Source organism: Pteronotus mesoamericanus, unplaced genomic scaffold (assembly GCF_021234165.1).
Source record: "Pteronotus mesoamericanus isolate MK-2021 breed Mesoamerican mustached bat unplaced genomic scaffold, CSHL_Meso_final contig_1201, whole genome shotgun sequence".
In the NCBI taxonomy this organism is placed as follows: domain Eukaryota; kingdom Metazoa; phylum Chordata; class Mammalia; order Chiroptera; family Mormoopidae; genus Pteronotus; species Pteronotus mesoamericanus.
Genome location: NW_026555042.1, coordinates 1,274,015 through 1,282,676, shown reverse-complemented (window position 1 = coordinate 1,282,676; position 8,662 = coordinate 1,274,015). Strand labels below are relative to the sequence as shown.

The following is an 8,662-nucleotide window of genomic DNA, read 5'->3' as shown; positions in this document are numbered from 1 at the left end:
GCCTGCGCCGGGGACACATCCCTGAGGGTGTGGCCCGGCCGGGGGCATCACAGCCAGCGCTTGCCCGCAGCGCACAGGAACGGGCAGGCGGCATGGCCGGGTGTTGCCAGTTTGTGCTCAGAGCCCAGCCCACGTGATTGTCACGTGGCCCGCACTGCCTTAGCCCTGAGAGCGCCTGGGGGTCCGTGGAGACCCCGTGGCGTCTGGGTCCGGAGTCGAGCGGCTGGAAACGCCACTGCTCCGTGAGGCCCGTCACACATGCCGCTACCAGGGTGGCCGAGCGCACCTCCGCGCTGCTGAGGCCTCCGGGGTGCCTGTGGCCCAGCGGTGGCCGCTGCGTGTTCCCGGCCTGTTAACCGGGTGGTCGGGGCTCCACGCTGCTGTCCGGTGGCCCGGGGGGAGGGCCCTGGCGGGCGGCCGGAACCTTGTCCGCACACCGGAAGGTCGGGCGTCCGATGCCCGGCCGGGCACACGCCTGGGCCGCTGGTTGGGTCCCCGGTTGGGGCGCATGTGGGAGGCAGCTGATGGATGTTTCTCTGTCTCCCTTCCTCTAAAATCAATAAACAAAAAATCGTGCGGCCTCAACCCTCCGGCCTCAAACCTGCCTGCCGTCGCAGCGCGCCCTCCAGACGTGGCTGCAGAGGGAGGCGGTGTCCCCTCGCGTGTGCCGAGCCTGGCGGTGACTTCCCTGCGCGGGGAGGGTTCCCGGGGGATCGCTGTCCCCTCGGGGATGTAGCCCGCAGGGATGGCATTTTTTCAGACTGATTCTGCTTGGTAACCAAGCACAGAAAGAGGAAAACCCGTGAAGGACGTCAGGAGCGGTGCCTGTGAGGAACTCGGGGACGTGAGGCTGTGTCTCAGGGTCGAGCCGTGGCGCTGGAGCACGGGTTTCTGTCCCCAGCCTGAGACTTGCCCCTTCCCTTCGGGTGTACGACCAGGTTGCCCTGTGCCTGTGCTGAGAAGCGCGGGCTGCCCGCGCCCGGACCCGGGCTCGGGCCGCAGTCGGTCCCCTGCCGCCATGACGTGCCTCCTCTCCGAAGCCCCGCGAGGACGACTGGTCGGTGGCTGTGGAGGCTGGCGGCGACGGCCCGCGCGGCCTTGCGGACAGCGGTGGCCGGGCCTCGGCCCGTCAGGAGGTCTAGGCCTGTCCATCAGCTTAAGTCAAGAAGGAGGAAAACGTGATTTTCCACCTTAGATCTTTACAACAATGAGTATGTAATCCTACTCAGGAGTTCAAAGTTGAGACAGTTTTTGAAAAGCGTATTTTTGTAACGAGGAAGTCTCCCTGGAATAGCTTCTTTTAAGGAAAACATTGCAGCCTCGCAAAGAGGCTGAGCTGGCCCTGGAACAGCCGCCGCCGCCGGGACCGGGGGCTTGGCGTTCCGTCCCTGCCCGTGGGGGGGCGTGGCAGGCAGGCCCCCCGCCCCGGCCAGCCTGGAAGCGGAAATGCGGAACATGGCCCTGATTTAATTTGTAATTCGGCTTTCTTGGATGAGACACTTGCTTGTGACTAACATTGAAAACTTGCCCCGGCGGGTGAGGCTCCGTGGATTGAGTGCCGCGAGCCCAAGGGTTGCAGGTTCGGTTCCCAGTCAGGGCACAGGCCTGGGCTGCGGGCCAGGCCCCCAGTAGGGGGCGCGTGAGAGGTGACCGCATGTGGCTGCTTCTCTCCTGCCCTCCCTGCCTCCCCCTCTGTCTAAAAATAAATAAAATCTTAAAAAAAAAATTTTATTTAGAAAACTTTTTCTAAATAAAAGTAATTGGTACTTCGCAGATAAATCCACTTTATACATAGAGAATTTTTTTAATATTTAAAAAAATTTAATTTTTCAACTACAGTTGACATACAATTGATACGTTCATGTGACGTGTCCAACACAGTGATTAGACATTCATAGAGTTTACAAAGTGATCACCCCCAAAGTCTGGTACCCCCCCGACACCGAAACGAGGGTGTCAGAGAGAGGGGTTTTCCTAGTTAGACCCTGTGCTCTGGCTGCGGTCCCGGGGGTTTGTGCAGCCCGGCCCGATACCCAGACGCTCAGACCCTTCAGGTCCCGAAGCTGCCGTGGCCTCGGGACCCTGGGGACCGGCGGGGAGGTGGGAGGGCCCCCTGCGCGCTGGCGAGTGCCCCGGGTGCCGCGCGTGCTCTCCCGGGACCGCGCGGTCCCGACCCCAGCCCGCCGCGGGGTCCCCGGGCCGCGGGGTCACCGGCAGACGGCCCCCCTCACCCCCCCGAGAGGACCGCGCTTTGGCCCCCGTGTGGAGAAGGCCGGCCGGCCCTGCGGTTGGCGACTCCCAGAGGCCCCTGCACCTCCACGCCCGTCGTTGGCAGGCCGCTCATTCTGTGCGCTCTCACCCTCTTTTAAAAACTCCGCACCCGAGGAAATGTTCATTGGTTTTAGAGCGAGGAAGGGGGAGGGAGAGAAACGTGGATGTGCGAGAGAAACACCGTGCCCACAGCCCAGGCACGAGCCCCGACGGGGAGCTGCACCCACAGCCCTTCGGGGCACGAGGCGACGTTCCGACCCAGCCCCCTGGCCAAGGCCAGTCTTTTCCTAAGACCTCACGTTGTATGCGAGGGCTACAGGTCCCCCCGTGGCCCCGGAGGGGCGCGCGTGCCCTCTGGGGCGGCCTGGGGGTGCCCGCCGCGGGGCGGGGTGGGGCGGCCTGGGCACGCAGGCCTTGCACCTGCACTTGGGAGTCTGGTCGGAAGAAGGGGCACTCGGCATCGCGGGAGTTAAGACGGCGTGTCACACCCTTGCCCTGGGCTTCGGTGCAGGACGCTGGCGCCGTGAGACCCTCGGAGGGGCCAGTGCCCCGCTGTCCCTCTCCCGTTCCCGGTCATGGGGAGGCTCCCGGGCCTCGGGGTCTGGTGGAGGCGGGGAAGGGGGCGCCCACGCTGCATCTGGGCCAGCGGGGAGCCGCGGGGCGCGTGCCTTCGTGTGTCCTGCGAGTGCCCCGCCCCTCCCGGCCGGGCGGCTTTTCCGAGGGCAGCAGCTGGGCGGGGGCCACACTGGGGAGGGGCCCCTGGGTCCAGCGTTGGGGCTTCCCGGTACGACCTCCGACCCTCGCCCCCCCCGCGTGAGCTCTGCCGCCCTTTCGGGGCTTCACACCCGCACCGGCCGTGAGTCCCACTGATCCCCCACACGGGGCCGCGGGAGCCCTTGTTCCTGAGGTGGCGTCAGCGCTGCCCGGGGATCCTGTGGAAGGGCCGCGCGGGGCCACGGCTGTCCTGCCGTGGCCTCGCTGTCCCCGACCTGCACTTGGCGGCCCGCGTCGACGTCGTTGGCGCCCCGCGTCGACGTCGTTGGCGCATCAACAGCCAACGCCCGGTGCTTATTGTTTTGTGCCAGCTGCCGCCCAGGTGGTCCACGCAGCGAGTCCTCAGCTCCCACCACAGCCCTTTGAGGAGGCGTCACCGGCCGCCGCACAGGTGGGGCAGCGGCGAAGGCGCCCAGCGGCTCCCGGCCGGAGTGGCCGCGGAGCCGCAGCTGGTCCTGGGGCAGCTCGCCTGGCCCTGGCGTTCATCCTACCCGGCGGTGGGGTCAGACTCTGCCCCTTCCCCGGGCGGGGGTGGGGGAGGGAGGCCCGGGGGCACGGAGCCGACTGGTGGGCCCCATCGGGTCCCGACGGGGCAGGGCGGGGGCAGGTGCTGGGGGGCGGGGCGGGGGGACCAACCCTCTCAGGAGGGGCCTCTGTTGAAGGCACCACTGGGAGCCTGTGCACACTGCGTGGAAATGCTCAGGACGCGGCGCAGTGCGGGGGGCCATGCGTGCTAATTTTACCCCGCGGGGAAAGAGGTTCAGAAATCTTCCTGTCACTTCCCCCGGAGCGGCTGAGCCAGGGTCACACCAGGCTGGATCCTGCCCCTCCTGGAGTGCTCACTGTCCTGAGCAGAGGCCCGGCTTGGTAGGGGCGGGGCCGGAGACCCAAGCCCCGCTCCGGGCAAGCCCCTCCAGCCTCCGCGTGGAGCTCGTGGGTCCCGGGTGGGCACTCTGTTGCCTGTTGCCTGTTGCCCTGGGTGGCGGGGAGCGGGCGGGGGCTCGGGGACCAGGCCTTCAGAGCTGTGCGCAAACACTGCCCACCTCAATCAAGAGAACAAAGCGTTGCCTTACATGCTGTCCTCTTATCTTGACAAATACACCCCGCTAATGACCTGGAGGCCCACATCTGAGTTTAGAATGATGGACCTCGGAGTGCTGTGCCTGCCACGCGGCAGCGCGCCCCGTGCAGGCAGCCCCGACCCGGCCCGGCGCAAGCCATCCAGCCGACCTCGCCAGGTGTGTGGCGGGGGTGCGGGGTGGGGGCGCGCTGGGGGAACCGCGCAGGCTCGGGGGGCACCCCCTTCCGGAGGGCGCGCCCCCTTTCTGGAGCGCAGCCCTTCCGGAGGGTCGGTTCCAGCGCACCCACGTTTTGGAGGGGCCGGTCCGCTGCAGTGTACACCCCTTTTGGAAAGGTACGGTCCTAGAGCACACCCGCCCCCCTTCTGGAGGGGTCGGTTCCGGCGCGTCTGCTCTGGGCCTGCGGGCTCCTCGCCTGCCAGGTGGGGCCAGGTCCCTGTCCCTGACCCCCGAATGCCGCGGTCGCGGGGTCTGCAGGGGCGCCCCTCTGCCTCCAGCCCCAGGGCCCCGTGACACCGGCTGAGGCCCGCAGCGACCTTGAAGGGGCAGGTCAGTGCGCGCACTGCCTTGCCACAACAGGGTAGAAGCCACTCCAGAGTCTCTCCTGCCTCAGTGTCCTCGCATGCCAAACGGCGCAGGCCCGTGCTCTGGCTCCGAGGCCGCTGCTGGACCTCGAGGTCCACGCGCGTGGAGTGCTCGGCCGGCTGCAGAGAGGCCGCCGACCTCGGGCGGGCGGAGACGGCGCGTGTCCACGCGAGGGCGCTGCGCACCGCGCTTGGGCTGACGCGCACCGCCTGCAGGGTCAGCCGCCGGGCGCCAGGGGGCGCGCGAAGACCGCGGAGCGCTCGGGTCCCGCCGCGGATCCCGAGCGCGGATCTGGCGAGTGTGCGCGCGTGGGAAGGCGGGGCCGGGGCGCTGGGCGGGCGTCCCCTGCTCTGGGTAGCCCCGCCCGCGGGTCTGCCGTACTGCGGTCCCGGTCTCCGCACGACAGCCCCGGACCCAGGGCTTTGGGGAGGGGCTGCGAGCTGAGCGGCGCTTGCGCAGCGGGTCCCCTGGCTCCGGGCCTCGTGCGCGGAGCAGTTGTGTCGGGCGGGGGGGAGGGCAGGGGACCCCAGGAGGGCGGGCTCCCCGACACCTCCGCCCTGCCCGGCCCTTGGCCAGGGCCTAGTGGCGGTGCTGACCCTGTCCTGTGAGGGGTCCTGTCGGCCTTGGGGGCGTGGTTCTGCCGGTGAGACACCTGTCTGCAGGTGAGACACCTGTGAGCCCTCCCGGCCCGGCGTGCGGCACCAGCCAGGGCGCATGGCCCGTGCAGCCTCTCACAGCCCCTCCGCACTGCCACCTACCGGACCCCGTGCCCGCGGCCCGGTGCGCGCAGGGGACAGCTCCTGGTCCCTGGGACACCGCCCCCCTACCCCGGGAGGCCCACCCACCAGGGCCCGTGCCCACCGCCAGGCACTGGCTGCGACGGCAACACCATGGGGAGGCGCGGTTCTGCAGGGTACTGGGCCGGGGCGCCTGGGGGCAGCGGGACGTCCCACAGGGACTCGCAGACGTGTCTGTGATTGGGGCCCCAGTGGGACTCCTGTCCTGGGTGGGGGGCCACACCCACAGCCGGAGGGCGGGGAGCAGCGGAGGGGCCCCCTTCTCCCGGGCCCACTGGCCTGCCTGGACAGCCGCCTGCCCCGGCTGACGAGTGTGGGCTCATTACCTTGTCTGCCTTGGGGAAAGGTATTAGCTTGACAGTTAATAAAGGATTTTAATTAAAAAAGGAAGAATCATTTTGGCAAACGAGCCTTGTTCCCAAACTCAAATAACCTGTCTGAGGCTTAAGTTTGGTTCACTTCCAGCCGAGCCTCTCTCTTCCCTCCAGTGAATGCCCGGGGGCCCTCTGGGTCCTGCCTTCTGCGGCCGCCCCGCCTGCTGCCCACCACCCCCGGCAGGTCCGGATGTGCCCACCGGCCCCTTCTGAGCCGCTGTCCCTGCAGCCTGTTCTCCACACCGGCCGCTGCACCTTTGGCAAGACTTCCTGAGTTCACCGTAGGTTCACATGCAATTGTAAAAAAAAAAAAAGATTGCTCGTCAAAGGTTGGCTTGGGCGGGAAGAGGCCCAGGTGCAGGTGGCCGCCCAGGTGTGGCCGCCGGCCGGGGAGAGGCGGGCCAGGGGCTGCGGCCTGGTGCCGCGCGAGGCGGGCCTGAGCGGGGGCGACAGACGAGCCGAAGGCCGTGCCCAGGTGTGAGCACAGGTCCCCCCCACCCCCGCCGCCCCGCCCTGCCTCCCGGCGGCTGCCCCCTCCAGAGCCTTGGTGTCTGCTGTGTCGGCTCAGCTGTGGCTCCGGTGCAGGTGGGCGGGCTGTCCCCTGAGGTTGCCCCGGGCTGGCAATGGGCAGGGGGACCCACCAGCCAGGGAGAGCCCTGTGCCGGCCCCCGGCCCCGCTGGCAGCCTGGCACATGGGCAGGGCCAGCCGGGTCCCCAGAGCCCTGCCGTTCCCCTTGAAATGATGCCCGGAGACCAGAGCCATCTTTCAGAATTAACTTCTTCTGGGGGACGTCTGACGTCCCATAATTTCATTAGGAGCAAAATCCAAAACTCCATTTGCTCTTATTAGTTTGAAAGCTGCTGCTAGGGCCACGCGGAGCAGGCCGGAGGACGGGGCGGCTCGCAGGACAGAGGAGGGGAGCGCACGGCAAGGCCACGGCCGCCAGGCCCCCAGCCTGACCCGCAGTCCGGCCGCCCCCGCCGGACGCTGCTGCCCTTGAGGCAGCCTTGGAGGCCGAGGTCTGCTTCCTGTTCTGTTACACACCCGCACGCCCACGTGCAATGGAACATTATTTGATGTTAACGGGAGGCCAGCCCTGGCCCTCCCGCCGCGACGCGGGTGAGCCTTGCACCGTGTCCAGTGGAGTGAGCCAGACACAGAAGGACGCGCGCTGTGTGAGCCAGAGCTGGGGGCAGAGGCTCGGGCTGCAAGGGGCAAAGCTCGGCAGGGCGTGGTCCACGTTCGCACGGCCCTGCGGGGGCACCTCGCACGGAACTGCGCCCTGAGAAATGGCACGTTGTATACTGTGCGTGTTTTGCCACAATTAAAACACGAGGAATAGCCTGGTGCGGCTCCGTCCTGCGGGTCGGTCCTGCGGAACAGAGGTGGTTGGTCCCCGTCTGCCTTCCCTCCGCCCTGAGGGCGTGCCGCCACCCTGTGGAAGAGCCGTGGGCGTGGACGGGAGCCCCTGAGGCCCCAGAACTGTCTTTTCCGTTGTGAATGTGAAGCCGACAGAGACGTTCACTTCAAGGCGGGTAGGGGTGGAAGTGAGCGCCAAGTGCCTTTACGAACGGCCAGTTCAGGGGCTGGCGCAGAGGGCGAGTTAACTGCACGCTGTTGACTCAGAGGCGATGAATTATGAAGGCGGTCCCACCGAGGTAACACCGGCCACTCTGGAGTGCCCGTCCGGCCGCCGGTCTCCCCGGTGGCTTTGGAATGACACCACCTGCGGTCCTACCTGGGGTCGAAGGGCGGCCCAGGGCCTGTGCGTCGCGGTGGGGGCGCTGAGCAGCTGTGGAGGACAGCGCACAGTCGGAGGGTGAGGAGGAGGAGGAGGAGGGGCCCCTGGGCGTGTCCGGGGAGCGTTCGGTCCGGGCGCGGTAGCAAAAGCCTGCAGAGAAAGAGTAAAACTGGCTGCTGATCAAGACAATGAAGACGATGATGAGGACGATGATGATGATGATGATTTTGGGAATGAGGAAGCTGAGGAAAAAAAATCCCCAATAAAGAAACCTACCTATACGAGATACTCCAGCCAAAAATGCACAAAAATCAAACCGGAATGGAAAAAGACTCAAAACCCTCAACACCAAGATCAAAAGGTCAAGAATCCTTCAAAAAACAGGAAGGAAAAACTCCTAAAACTGCGAAAGGACCTGGTTCCGTAGAAGACATTGAAGCAAAACTGCAAGCAAGTGCAGAAAAAGGTGGTTCACTTCCCAGAGTGGAAGCAAGTTCATCAATTATGTGAGGAATTGCTGCTGGGTGACTGACCGGGCGGCGTTCAAGCTCACTAGCAGGGGAGCAGGTCTCTGTGCGAAAGTGATTCAGTCTGTTAAAGCTTCCTGTCTGGCCCTGGCGGGTGCGGCTCAGCAGACCGGGCGCCGGCCTGTGAACCGAAGGGCCACGGGTTCGATTCCCAGTCGGGGCACAGGCCTGGGGTGCAGGCTGGGTCCCCCGTAGGGGGCGCATGAGAGGCAACCACACAGGGATGTTTCTCTCCCTCTCTTTCTCCCTCCCTTCCCCTGTCTCTCAAAAGTAAATAAATAAAATCTTAAAAAAAAAAACCCACCCCTTTCTGTTCTCTCACGTTTCCGTAACTGCTGGTGTCTGGCTGTCCTCTTTATAACGCAGAGCAAGGCCTTGCGCCCCCGCGTCTGGTGGGTGCCGTCGGGCTCCAGCGCCAAGGCGAGCCGTGCGAGGGCCGGCTCAGCCTGCGGAACCGGGCCTGCGGCCTCGCCGTTTCCTCAGGCGTGTACAGGACGCTGTGCCGGGCACGGA

The 8,662-nt window shown here is 66.0% G+C and overlaps 1 pseudogene; it reads left to right on the top strand.

Moving 5' to 3' along the window:
- The first annotated feature begins 7,352 nt into the window (after positions 1 to 7,352).
- On the top strand, positions 7,353 to 8,207 carry LOC129079670 (nucleophosmin-like; annotated as a pseudogene).
- The last annotated feature ends 455 nt before the right edge of the window (positions 8,208 to 8,662 follow it).